Source organism: Peromyscus maniculatus, chromosome 3, assembly GCF_049852395.1.
Source record: "Peromyscus maniculatus bairdii isolate BWxNUB_F1_BW_parent chromosome 3, HU_Pman_BW_mat_3.1, whole genome shotgun sequence".
Classification (NCBI taxonomy): domain Eukaryota; kingdom Metazoa; phylum Chordata; class Mammalia; order Rodentia; family Cricetidae; genus Peromyscus; species Peromyscus maniculatus.
The window spans coordinates 18479894-18494795 of NC_134854.1; positions in this window are offsets into that span (position 1 = coordinate 18479894).

The following is a 14902-nucleotide window of genomic DNA, read 5'->3' on the forward strand; positions in this document are numbered from 1 at the left end:
CATAAGGGAATTAGCCTTAGCCAAAAAGAGGCATTTTGCCCAAGATCTTGGTGCCTTTCTGGCCACCACTTTCGAATGACTGATAAATGTTAGAGCAAGAACAGATAGCCTTGACTCAAGTACAACAAAAATAAACAGCTGTCCATTCTGCATCCCATCCTTGAGTGGCAGCTCAGGGCTTGGCTTCTTCACAATCCAACCCGTCTGTCTGCCCAGTCCTGCTCCCTTGATCTCTCTAGAGGCATTAATTCCCAGAGTCCTAACCACAACCAGCCTGGTCATTCCTCTCTGGCTGGCAACAGATCCTGACAGTCTTACCAACCTTGAGGATAGACTGTATGACAGATACCTTCACAGTAGATGTGCTTCTGTGTTCAAGACACATGTGTGCTTTTTATTGAACTTGAGAAGGAGGGGGGGAAGGAATGAGCCAGCCATTTGAAATGTAGAATGTACATTTGAGGAGGGAAGATTTGAAAATCCCATTATGTACTTCAATTTCATTTCCAGGAGATATCTAAAAAGAATTGATGTAAAGTTAAAAACTTCCCAGAGCCTGTAAATATATCAACCCATTTCTTTCAGTGATGCACTAGACATACCATGTTTGAGGTAAAGTTGAGAGGGAGGGTATGCTATCAGTCATGTGTAGGGATAAAATAATGGAACCATTTCAAAATTCAAATTAGTAAAATTAGCAATGTTCTACCATCTTTAAAACAATAATTCAGGAATTAGTTGTTTGAAATTCATCTACATGCTCTATATGGTCAGTGCGGGTGGATAGGACTGTGACCTGAAAGGGCTGTCTTGATGAGTGTTAGTCCTGGGACATGCTGGATCTCTATGTTTTTATTCTTCATGAAGACTGTCTTCTGGATGTCATTTAGTGTAATGCTCATTAAATTTCAACTAGTAATTTTATTTTTGTTTTAAATTCATTTCCAAGCTCTAAGCTTAAGACCAGGATGTTGGACAGTGAACAGGAATGTTATAGCCCACTTTGACATCAAAGCTGAAATCACATCAGGCATGCGCCTTTAATATACAAATTGAAACGAATACATTTACAATGTTTGTGCTTGTGCTCCACATAGTATGCCATGCTCTGCTGATTTATTTACATGAAGTTATCCTGGTACATTAACTGTTTCAAGGGGTTCTCTGTTACACAACCTTAAGATCCAAGCTGAGTCTGCTGTCTAGTCCACATGTCGAGACTGGCTTTACTGACTGGGACCTATCAGGCAGTACGCAGGGTCCAACTCTTTGTCTTGCTAGCGAAGTGCAGAGTTGCTGTTTCTCTCATCTGTGGTTTTCCGTGAATTTGGGTCAGGTAAATGGGCAGCTATAGCTCTCTGTAGGACACAGCTATGCTGAAGCGTGAAAGACATTATCCTTCCTCAGCACTGGTGCTCTCAAGTTAATTTTGGAGTCCACTGAAGTATGGCTGCTAAGGGATTAGGTTGCTTATCCTCCCATAGCGTTCTGCTCACCCTCGATTGTCTAAAATGTGAGAGAGACTTTCCTGGGTTGAATGCTAACCAAGGTAAGTGAGTGTTCCCCACGTGGCAGGGATCAGAGGCAAGGCCTTGCTTCACTTCATCTGTTACTCTGAGAGCAATTCTTTGCTGAATTTCCTGTAATTTCACTATAGAATTGGTAAGCAGAAGTCAGCGCAAATCTCGGGCCATCAGTCATATCGCACCATGGCCACAGACTTTGGGAAGTACATATTATGGCCTCTCCAAGATAGGTCACTGGTTTATTTTTTCTAGTAAAAGGGCTTCTGAGAAGTATGATGTTCCTGCCAGAGATAGCACTCAATCCAAAATAAGTTAGGAAAATACAAATGAATATCAAGAAATAACAGACAATGGACTCAGAACAATAAAAGATCTAGATAGTGATATCATTTACATGTATTCTCTGATTGTGCTTAACCTTTTTTTTAAATATTTATTTATTTATTTATTTATTATGTATACAGTATTCTGTCTGCATGTATACCTGCAGGCCAGAAGAGGGCATCAGATCTCATTACAGATGGTTGTGAGCCACCATGTGGTTGCTGGGATTGAACTCAGGACCTCTGGAAGAACAGTCAGTGCTCTTAACCACTGAGCCATCTCTCCAGCCCTGTGCTTAACCTTTTTAAGGAAATAAAAATTAAGATGGGGAATACTTGCAGAGACCTGAAAATATTTTTGAAAGTATCCAAATGGTATTTCTATGCTCCAAAATTTGACAATCGAAACCAGTAACTCAAAAAGGTCTTAACAGTAGGCAAGCCTTGCCAGGAGAATGCCATGGCAAATCACTGCATGGCCTCCCCTAGAGGAATAAGGATTTTTCATCTTTGAATTGCTCTTTACTTCTAAACCCTGGCTCTAAGTGCTCAGGCTGGCTTGGCATATCTGAATTGTCTCCTTGACTTGGAGGAAGCATCACTGGGCAAGAAGTACCTGAGACCCTTCTCTCTTTCTCTAGTGAACCCCAGGAGGAGCAAAATCCCAAGGGAAGGGAAGCAGTCATTTATATGAATGTAAGAATTATAACTGAAGAAGAGTGGAAAGCTGAGCAAACAGTTGATGGATGACAAGGACATTAAAGAAGCAACCCTTGCATATGTGAGCTGAGGAGCATTCGGAAGTCCCTTCCTGTCCCCAGGGGTTTCTCCTGTCTGCTTCTCAGTATCATCATCTGTGTAGTCAGTTACCTTCTCGCCGGGAGCCCCTCCTCATGTTACTGAGGATACTGGGCATCGCATACAGTTGAAAGAAGCTACACTTTCCTGACCTTGATTCAAGGCTAGAATACTAAAACAGGGTAACAATCAGAAACAAAGGAAAGAAGAGAACGGTGAGTCAAGTTGCTGGCCTAGCCCCATGTGCAGCAGAATGAGGTGGAAAATGGGGCACTGACCTGGTGCTTCCTGGTGACAGAGCTCCATTCTTCATCCAAGCTGCTGACCTAAATGAAGAGTGAGGTCTTTGAGGAATGGTTTTCACCCTGTTTCTTTAGAATCACATGGCTGAAAGACAGCTCTGAAATGTCCGAAGTCATTAAGAGTGCATAACCATCTGGAGCCTGAGAGACCCACAGAGGTTCCAGGGAAGACAGGAGGATGAGCCTGCAGAGCATGCAATATCTCCAGAACAACCTAAAAAAGGCAAGTCTTATGGGAAGATACTTTTGTAAAGTGGTATCGTGGAATGGAGAGGTGCATGCAGCAAGAGAAAGGGTCTAGAGACAGAATACTGTGACCAGGGCTGCCACCAAAAACCACGTGGAAGTCCACGACCTGTGCTGCAGTGGCTGCCACTGATAAGGAAGCTTCTTTTGCAGTGATACTGATGACTGCCGATTTGACTCATGACTGAGAATGAGACAATGAAGGCTTCTGTGACAACAGCCCGCCCCCCCCCCCACACACACACATACACAAACAAACAGTCCAGACAGGAAACTAGCAAAGAGAGTCCTTGAAATTGTGATAAAGATGCTGAAGTGTAGCTCTTCACAGTTGATGGCGTCTGGCAGCTGGGGTGACAGTGGGGTGGGAGTGGGAGGGTGGGAGGGGGTGGAGAAGACTCAGTTTTCTTTAAGGGTCCGGGCCCTGGGAGTTGGAACATGATCCAATGAGTATATGGGCAACACAAATTAGCCTTGGTGTATTTTTCTTTTTGAGGGAAGGAGGGAGGCCACAAGGGTGGGAGGGAAGACCTTGGAGGAATGGGAAATGACTGTGATCAGGTACACTGTATGAAATTCCCAAAGAATTAATGAAAATATTACATCGGGAAAACAAGAGTTAACAATGCACACGATCAGCTCTTAAAGTGACTGTAATTCATCATGCTGATCCTCGTGTCCTTCCCACAAAAAAATAGTGTCGACCTAGACTGGCTATTAAGGTATTAGAGGGTTTGATGCATATATTCCACACCCCACCCTCATGGGTGTGCTTTAGACCTATATTAAAACTGGCAAGATAAAGCAAATGTGTTGCTGACCTGGATAGTTTGGGTGAATCTTGGGTCAAATTCCTGTTGAGAGTCTAAAGAGAAAGTAACAACAATGCCCTGTGACATGAACATGCCAGACCACAGGGGAAGTTAGTCTTTAGTTCTTTAAAAGGAAAAGATACGCCACAGGATACAGAGTCTGGGGGAAAGCTGCATCACTTCAGAGGAAGCGCCTACTTTTTTAAAAACCTCATTAAAAATGCCGACCTCAGCCGGGCGGTGGTGGCACACGCCTTTAATCCCAGCACTTGGGAGGCAGAGGCAGGCGGATTTCTGTGAGTTCGAGGCCAGCCTGGTCTCCAAAGCGAGTTCCAGGAAAGGCGCAAAGCTACACAGAGAAACCCTGTCTCGAAAAACCAAAAAAAAAAAAAAAAAAAAAAAATGCCGACCTCACGGACGCCCAGAACAGTGCTGCTGGAAGTCAGGGCTCACGTTTTTTTTGCAGGCTCCTCTTTCCTCACCTGCACTTCCTTCCCTTTCAGTAGAAACAGGGGATTTGAGTAGTGCCACAACAAAACTTTTAAATGCAAAGAAAGAAAAGGGTGAAATCACTGACAAGTGATTTTCAAGCAATTCCAAGCAGTGACCTGGAGGAACTAGAGAACACATTTAGACAACACTGAAAGCCTGAGGGTTGATGAGAATCCAAGTAAACCAATTCCTACTGCTTACCAGGGAGCAGAATTTACATATTAAACCACTGGTGTGCATTATTGTGAGCTGAATGGCTATGTGTGAAGTCCTTTGTAATTGTACATTGAAATTTAAAAACACAAAGTAGTTTTTAGTGTTGTCCTGTCTTTACATATTTTCTAACACTAAGAAGACTGGATTTTGATGTTTTGAAAGCTCACGCTCAGCCCAGGTTAAATGTCTCTGCTTCGTTCTGCATCACTGTTCTCACTGAGGCACTCAACATCTGGATGCTATCAACATCTGGATGCCATCTTTCTATGGGGCAGGTCTGTGGGAGGGTTTGTCCAAGCAGGCTGACTGGGTCTAAGCGTAAAACACATGGATTAAAGGGCTAATCTGGTCAAGATGGTGATTTCTACGCAGATAACCACCACTTACCACAGAAATTGCTGCTCTCCTGTCTACTTATGCTCACTTTAAAAGGGTTATTTCACTCATCTTTGCAACTGATTTTCCCCTTCCACTTTTTAATTAGTGTGTGTGTGTGTGTGTGTGTGTGTGTGTGTGTGTGTCCACATAGAAGCATGCACATAAAGAAGCCAGGTATCATTCTCAAGAACACTGTCGGCCTCTTTGAAACACTGTCTCTTGCTGGCTTGGAGCTCACTAACAAGAGGTAGGCTGACTAGCCAGCAAAGCTAGGATCCTCCTGGCTACCTGGTCAGCACTGAAATTACATTCACCAGCACATGCAGTGCTTTTAGGTAAGTTCCGAGTGTCAGAATCAACTCCTTATACTTGTCAGACAAATCTGTGGTGGTAATCTAATTGTATTGAAATATTATTCTGATTTGTACTGAAATATTAATTTGATTGTATATTAATAAATAAAGTTGTCTGGGGGTCAGAGCTATTAGAGCCATAGCAAGAGTGTGGCGGTGGTGGCACACGCCTTTAATCCCATAGATATCTGTGTGTTCAGGGTCAGAGCTATTAGAGCCATAGCAAGAGTGTGGCGGTGGCGGCACACGCCTTTAATCCCATAAGATCTCTGTGTGTTCAGGGATACAGCCAGCATTGGAGACATATGCCTTTAAGACCAAGGGGGCTGTACATTCAGACAGTGACGAGGCAGTCATGTGTTTGGGTTTACAACCAATGAGAAGGCAGAACAACATACTTTAAAAATACGAACGGACGGACAGGAAGTAGCTCTCTTTTCGCGAAGCTGGGACAGCAGGAGGAAGGGTGAGATTTTAGCTCTGAGCTCTGACCTCTCGGCTTTCTCTTTTACATTGTTTCTGTGTTTCTTATTTAATAAGACGGTTGGTTACATCAACATCTGGCGCCCAACGTGACAAGAATCCATTAAAAACTGCTTGGCTTGGCGGCAGGTCCGCTTTCCCGCAAGGGCGGCAGGCGGCCCGCGGCGGCGGCGGCGGCGGCGGCGGCGGCGGCGGCGGCAGCGGCGGCACACGGCGGCCGGCGGCGATCGGCTTCTTAGTCCGAGCTGCTGGCGTCCTAGTCCGGGTAGCAACTTCTAGCCCGGGCCTAGGTCTGTGAGCAGCTTGCCTAAAGCCGGTGCTACAAACAACTCAGACCTGCCCTGCCGAACAGGGTCCTGCCTGTAAAGCCAACGCACGTGGTCGGAGCTTAAGGAAGCCAGACCCAAGCCTTGACTCGGCACAAGAGGGAACACGTGGCTGCATTTAAGCTTTAGCCGGCTACGCTTTCTTGTGCGTTCTCTCTTTCCTCTCTCTCTCTCTCTCTCTCTCTCTCTCTCTCTCTCTCTCTCTCTCTCTCTGGATTTACACCTGGGACACTAGGTGGCTGCTTTGAAAATCCCCTCGGATTTCTACTGTTCTACGCAGATTTGGTAAGTCATAATATATCAGATATTTTAAAGGAAACTATCTAAAAGAGAATTTTTTTCCACATTAAAAAACAAATGGGTTTTATGTGTACATTGGAAGAAAATTGGTTTTTGTTCGAAATTTTAGGCAGTCTGGCAATGGAACAACTATATAATATTAGTATTGGTGGAATTATGCACCTCATCACTATAATAATCCACATTTTAATATTTAAAAAGATAGTCAATTTAAGTGCCAGGATAACAGCGTTAGAAGAACTTGTTAAACCTGTAAAAATTCAGACAGAAGAAATTAACAGTGAAGTTGTTTCAAGTCGGGATCATAAGGTTGCAGAAAGAAAGCCTGTTTTCACACAGTCACCCTTAATTTATCCTGTAACAGTACAGCAGATGCCTGATCAAATGGCTACACAAAATACTTGGGCTCCAATTGAAATGTTGGATTTAAAAAGGTTTAAGGAGGCAATAGTATCTTATGGCATGCATTCCCCATATGTAAAGCAAATGTTAAACACTTGGTCAACATATAATAGGATAGTACCACAGGACTGGCGGGACCTCGCACAAGGTGTTCTGGAACCCAGCCAGAGACTTCAATTTCTGACTTGGTTTAAGGAGGAGGCTAAAAACATAGAAAAACAATGGAGGGATAAAGGAGTACAAGTTTGCCAGGATCAGCTTATGGGCGAAGGCCAATATGCTTCAGCACAAGCACAATGTTTATATGATGTCCAAACCCTAATTTTATGTCGAACGGCAGCCTTGAATGCATGGGACAAAGTTGAGGAACCAGGAAAAAAATCTGAGTCATTTACAAAGGTGAAGCAAGGCCCAAAAGAGTCTTTTACAGATTTTTTACAAAGACTGGCTTCAGCAGTAAAGAGAACGGTCTCGGATTCAGAAGCTGGTAAGGCAATAATTGAATCTTTGGCCTTTGAGAATGCGAATGCAGCATGCAAAAGAATAATCAGGCCATTAAGGGCAAGATCTGCACCTATGGAAGATTGGATTAGAGAAACAATTAATGTTGAAGCTGATGAGCATGATGATACATGGGTAGGAGAAGTAATTTCAAAAGGTTTGAGGAGTGTTAGATGTTTTGGATGTGGAAAGCAAGGACATTTGAAAAGGGACTGTAGACAGGTCATTTCCAGAAACAATGTTTCTTCAAGGAACAATGGCAACAGAATGCCCCTTCCTTCTGGAGTATGCAGAAGGTGTGGTAAGGGAAAACACTGGACCAACGAATGTAGATCAACAAAGGACAGACAGGGTAATCCTTTGCCTCAGTCTTCGGGAAACTCCCAGAGGGGCCTCAGGCAGGCCCCCAGTGCAAATCCAGTTCAAACCTTTCCGGCAGCCATAGAGGAAATGCCTGCTCTGGAGAGCGATTAAATAACCAAATGCCTATTGGAATAAATCATGCTGGTCAGAATGATGAGACAGAGAGAATAGAAAATTCAGGAGAAAACATAAAGAAAATTTTTTGGCAAACTTCTATTAATGAACAAAGACCAAAATTAACGATAAAAATAAATGGTGTTTTGTTGTCTGGTCTGGTAGACACAGGTGCGGACGTTACCATAATAGCACCAGAATTTTGGCATCCAACTTGGCCTCTTCAGGAGGTAAACGTTCAACTGTTAGGAATTGGGACATTATCTCAGGTGAAACAGAGTGCAAGATGGCTCGAATGTATAGGTCCAGAAGGACAGAGAGGAAAATTAAAACCATATGTGGCTAACATAACTATGAACCTGTGGGGTCGAGACTTGTTGCAACAATGGAATACTCAGATTAACATCCCTCCAATCTCAGAAACAAATCATAAACTAGCACATGTTACTGAGAGAAATATTAGAAGATATTGTTCTAATGAGTGGTCACCAGCCATCCATATTATACAAGAACAGGGCACAATAACTGATGATCTTCCAAAGACACCAACAGCTCTACCTTTAAAATGGTTAACAGACAAGCCTGTATGGGTCCAGCAATGGCCTTTAACAACAGAGAAACTCCAGGCTTTAGAAGAGCTGGTAGAAGAACAGTTAAATGCTCAGCATATTGAAGAATCAACCAGCCCTTGGAATTCTCCTGTATTTGTTATTAAAAAGAAATCTGGTAAATGGAGAATGGTAACAGACCTTAGGGCAATTAACAAAGTAATTCAGCCAATGGGTTCTCTACAATCTGGGATGCCTTTGCCTACTCTGTTACCAAAAGGATGGCCTCTCATAGTTATTGATTTAAAAGACTGTTTCTTTTCAATACCCTTACAAGAAAAAGACAGAGAAAGATTTGCTTTTACAGTGCCTACTTATAATAATTCTCAACCGGTTAAAAGATTTCAATGGAGGGTCCTCCCACAGGGAATGTTGAATAGCCCAACTCTGTGCCAATATTTTGTACAACAGCCATTGGAAGTGATACGTAAAAAATTTCCTAAATCTATAATTTATCATTATATGGACGATATTTTACTAGCTGACTCAAATGCAGATACTTTAGAAATAATGTTTGAAGAAGTAAAGAAAATTTTGCCTCGCTGGGGATTACAAATTGCTCCTGAAAAGATACAAAGAGGAGATTCTATTAATTATTTAGGATATAAAATAGAGCTACAAAAAATTAGACCCCAAAAGGTGCAAATTCGGAGAGATAGACTACAGACTCTTAATGACTTTCAAAGATTATTTGGAGATATTTCTCATCTACGAACTATTGTTGGGGTAAAAAATGATGAACTGACTAATTTGTTCAAAACCTTAGAAGGTGACAAGGACTTAAATAGTCCAAGAGAATTATCACCTGAAGCTGAGAAAGAATTAGCATTGGTAGAAAAGAAAGTGCATGAAGGACACGTGAATCGTATTGATCCAAAGCTGGATTGCATTTTGGTTATCTTACCTTCTAGGCGTTCTCCTACTGGAATATTAATGCAGAGGGAAGATATTATATTGGAATGGATATTTTTACCAAATAAACCAAATAAAAAATTAAAAACTTATGTGGAAAAAATCTCTGACTTGATTTACAAAGGAAAATTGAGACTTCGTCAATTAGCAGGCATAGACCCAGCAGAAATTGTCGTACCATTAACTAAGGAGGACATTGAAAAATTATGGACAGAAAGTGAACCTTGGCAAAGAGCTTGCAGTAATTTTTTGGGAGAAATTAACAGCAAATATCCCAAAAGCAATAGAATTGATCTTATAAAGAGAGCTGATTGGATCTTGCCTCGAATTGTACGGCAAAAACCCATATCTGGAGTTCGTACATTTTATACAGATGCCAACAAAGAAGGAAAGGCAGGTTACAAATCAGAAAATTTAAGTAAAGTGGTTCAAAGTCCGTATAATTCAGTTCAAAAATCAGAATTGTATGCTATTCTGTTGGTATTAATGGATTTTTCAGAACCTCTCAACATAGTAACTGACTCTCAGTATGCTGAAAGAGTGGTGTTACATATTGAGACTGCAGAATTTATCCCTGATGCTTCAGAATTAACTTCACTATTTATTCAATTACAAGATACAATCAGGAAAAGGAATCATCCTTTATATATAACTCACATTCGATCCCATACTGGTCTGCCAGGCCCTCTAGCACAAGGCAATGATGAGATTGATAAATTATTGATAGGAAATGTGCTGGAAGCCTCAGAATTTCATAAAAAACATCACGTTAATAGTAAAGGTTTAAAAAAGGATTTTTCTATAACCTGGCAACAAGCCAAAGAAATAGTAAAGAAATGTCCTACTTGTTCCTTCTACAATCAGACGCCATTACCAGCAGGATGTAACCCAAAGGGTACTCAGAGAAATGAAATCTGGCAGATGGACGTGTTTCACTTTGCAGAATTTGGAAAATTGAAATATGTACACCACACTATCGATACTTATTCAGGATTTCAATGGGCAACTGCTTTGAGTTCTGAAAAAGCTGATTCTGTAATCACTCATTTGCTAGAAGTTATGGCCATCATGGGTATACCTGCGCAAATCAAAACTGACAATGCTCCATCATATGTCTCTGTTAAAATGAAACAGTTTTTTGCTTATTACAATATAAAGCATATTACAGGCATACCACATAATCCTACAGGTCAAGCAGTTATAGAAAGATCAAACAGAACTCTAAAGGATATGCTAAATAAACAGAAATGGGTAACAAAAACCCCCAGAAATAGACTGCATAATGCTCTTTTAACTTTGAATTTTCTGAATGCCAATGAGAAAGGAACAACAGCTGCAGAGAGACATTGGATAATAGAAAAAACTACAGAATTAAATCAGCCTATATACTTTAAGGATGTGCTGACCTCAGAATGGAAACCAGGGTATGTATTACATTGGGGACGTGGTTTTGCTTTTGTTTCTACAGGAGAAGATAAGCTGTGGGTACCATCAAAATTGATAAAGGTTCGATTTGAACAAGAGAGACCTCTTAATTGAGGAGGTGATAGTTCATTAACCAGCATGAACATCCAATTTAAACTAACTTGTATCAATAACACATGCCTTTTCATTTAATCAGATAATAACTTGTCAAAAGGAAACATCCCCAAAATTAGTCTTGGGGAAAGGTTTTTGTTTTTGTCTTTTAGGAGAATGAAGGTTAAGGAATCTGAAGAACACTGGACAAATGAGACAACTGAAGAAAAGGGACAAATCATCTATCCCAAGAAACAGAGTGAAACGGTGTATGGGTATATATATTATCTAAAAAATTTTATGTCTTCCTAAATGTTTGTTTCTGCTTTTCTCTAAAGATTTAACACTATTGGTCTTCTAACAGTCTAACAGTCCCAGTTCAATTAAAATTTAAAGCTGACTTTGGAGTTGGAGAATGGCTCTCTCCTTCTTTAAAATCAAGCATGTTGTTAAAAGGTAAATGCAAACTCCCTGTATCATGCCAGAATAAGAGCCATCTTCTGCTATGGTACAGGACAAAAGCAAAATTAATTAAGGGACTATTCTATTACTAATCTCAACTCTTTGATTCTATTCTGATTCTTTAAACTTTTCTCAAAGTATAAATTTTATATCAAAATTTACAAGATTAATATATATATATATATACATTTTAAACTTTGTTAAGATATGAATGGTCACATAGAGTACTAACTAATTCTAGAAAAAAGGCTAGCTGCATATATATGTTTTTTGTGTTCGAGTCTCTTATCAGTTTTCTGCAGGAAATCACGGCCAGGCCTAATATCAACTGAAGTCTCCAGAAAGAAGATGGGGCCCCACAACAACAACAATTCCACGTGGACAATAATAATATCATTAAGCTGACAAACATCATCCACAGATCAGCTTTGAACTACAAGGTGCTCAGAGCAATTTTGAGATGACTAGCTGAGATGATCCAGTCTCAAAGACTACTTGAATAAGGACTTGAGATAAACCCTGAACTTTGGCATTATACACAGACTGGATAGTGAAGGATATAGTTACCTCTCTTAGAATTTGACAATTAACCTAAAATTTTTCTTTCAGGATAAAGAAAACTTCGCCCATACCCAGCAGGAAGCAATTTTAAGAATACGACGCCCACATTCCCAAAGAGGTGGTGTGGGGCAGGTGGTTTTTTGGTCTTTTTAATGGGTTCTGGGTCTGGGATAATTTTCAGTATTTAGGGGGGTTGGTTACAAGTTATTGTCAAGGGTTAGGAAAAAGGCTAAGCAAAGGAGATTAGATTTAAGGTTCTTGTTTAAAAAAAAAAAAGAAAGAAAGAAAGAAAGAAAGAAGGAAAGAAAGAAAGAAAGAAAAAAAAAAGAAAGAAAAGAGAAAGACAATTACTAGTTTTAAATACTTTACATTGGATTGAATTGTTTTATATTGTACACAAATTTGAAACTGATATTGTTAGAAAATGCTATATGTATATTTCTAATTGTATTTATTCCATCCATTTAACAATGTAATGCAAATTTCTGATCCTTGAATGTTATTATTATCAACTATTAGGATATAAAGAAATGAAAGCTAGTAGTTAGACATTATCATAGAACTTGTAGTCATATTGGATATGTTTTAAAAATTGAGCAGAGATGTTTTAGACAGGTCATCTTCAAACCCTTCAGAGATCTACAGAATATGGCATTTAAAATGTTTTAATAACTTAGAAAATTTTTCTTTTTTGAGACATGTCGGCTCCTGGCAGTACCAATCTACTTTAGAGAAAATATGGGCATTGAAGAAACTGCATATGGAGTCAACTTTCATTCTGGCAAAAGTTAGCCACTGGACAACAAAGTATCCTCGAATCAACAGGACAAAATGGACAGACAGATCACGAAACAAGGGACTACTGATTCTTGCCAAAACAAGTGTGGTTATGGCTTTATCAAAAGGCATCTTCTGAGGCCAGGACAATATAGCCCCATCCCTGAAGTGGCCTTCGCATCCGGAAAAGGTACGGTGCCCTTTTCTTCGAAGGCAGCTTAACAGGCAGAGGGCCGATGGATTCTGTTGTACAATGGAACAGCAGCTGAAAGCTCATGCCTCTCAAAAGTAGACTGGCATTTAATAGAGGGATGTGGAGAAGAAGGGGATGCTGAGATGAAGCCATATATACACAGCCAAGAAGAATGGACAGCTGAATTAAAAAACTGTCAACAATTTCCAGAATTTAAAATCCTGAATCATGACAGAACACTAGTGGAATTCAGGTGTTTCTGGTACGTGGACTGCTCTCACCCAATGTGAGGTTGAACTGTTGACCTTGTGTACATCCTACTTCACAAATGAGTCTGTCAGATACACTAAGCCTATAGGCTGAAGATGATGCCCCAACACTGCGGAGAAACCTCAGGTGACTGCCCAGGCAGCTGGCTGTTTCTGTCAACTCACAAAATTTTTTTGGAAGTTGCTTGCATGCACTTCCTGTTTTTATTTTTGTTAGCTACTATTATTCCCTTCTTGGGTCTCTGAGGGAGTTGAAGATTAGTTAGTTATGGTTGAAGATTAGTTAGTTATAGTTGAAAATTAATTAGGATAGAAAGTGCATTAGATACATCTTGGATTTACCAAAATAGGATAGATAATGGAATTGTTTTTTCTGATTTGTCAAATACCTGTTTAGGTATTTATTACTTGTATATATTGTATATAGTTATTGTACTTTTGTATATAGTTTTTCTTTTGTTAGTTATAACCTTTTGCTTTCTTTTTCTTTTTATTAAAATAGAAAAGGGGAAATGTGGTGGTAATCTAATTGTATTGAAATATTATTCTGATTTGTACTGAAATATTAATTTGATTGTATATTAATAAATAAAGTTGTCTGGGGGTCAGAGCTATTAGAGCCATAGCAAGAGTGTGGCGGTGGTGGCACACGCCTTTAATCCCATAGATATCTGTGTGTTCAGGGTCAGAGCTATTAGAGCCATAGCAAGAGTGTGGCGGTGGCGGCACACGCCTTTAATCCCATAAGATCTCTGTGTGTTCAGGGATACAGCCAGCATTGGAGACATATGCCTTTAAGACCAAGGGGGCTGTACATTCAGACAGTGACGAGGCAGTCATGTGTTTGGGTTTACAACCAATGAGAAGGCAGAACAACATACTTTAAAAATACGAACGGACAGGAAGTAGCTCTCTTTTCGCGAAGCTGGGACAGCAGGAGGAAGGGTGAGATTTTAGCTCTGAGCTCTGACCTCTCGGCTTTCTCTTTTACATTGTTTCTGTGTTTCTTATTTAATAAGACGGTTGGTTACATCAACACAAATCTTTACTGGCTCAGTTATCTCCTAAAAGCTAGCCTCTAAAAGTCTGATATTTTAAAGAAGACAGAGATTAACTTAGAAGCAGCTTATTGAAAACCAAACCAAACCAAACCAAACCAAACCAGAATGTAAGTGAGATCAAGGCTAACTGGTCTAAGAGGGTGACACAGTAGAATTTTGATCCCAAGATGTTTAACTCTCAGCACAGCAAAAGCAGAGCAGAAACAGGGCAGAGCTTGGCATGGCCTCACCTGGGTTTGGTTGTCGCCGCTGCCTAAGTGAAACACGGGCTGTATGGCATTTTAATAGTGATGGTTCATTTGGAGATTTTTCTCATGGGGAACAGAAATCCAAACTACAGACCCCAATTTTCTGAAATAGCAAACGTTTCCACTGTGGGCATCCCGAGGTGGGGTTAGATCTTCAGCAAGAATGAGGGTGTAGCTATCTTGAGGCTGGAATGAGAGGACATCTTCAGTGCTCTCGGTGGTCAACTAGCCCAAGATCTGAAGATGTAGTACCTGGACCATTTCCATAGTGAGACAGTGAAGCTGCTTCTGGTGCCCTAGAAACAGCTGCTAAGGAAAGCTGGGAGCCAGCCTGGGGCAGGATGCTTGGTGACTCTCG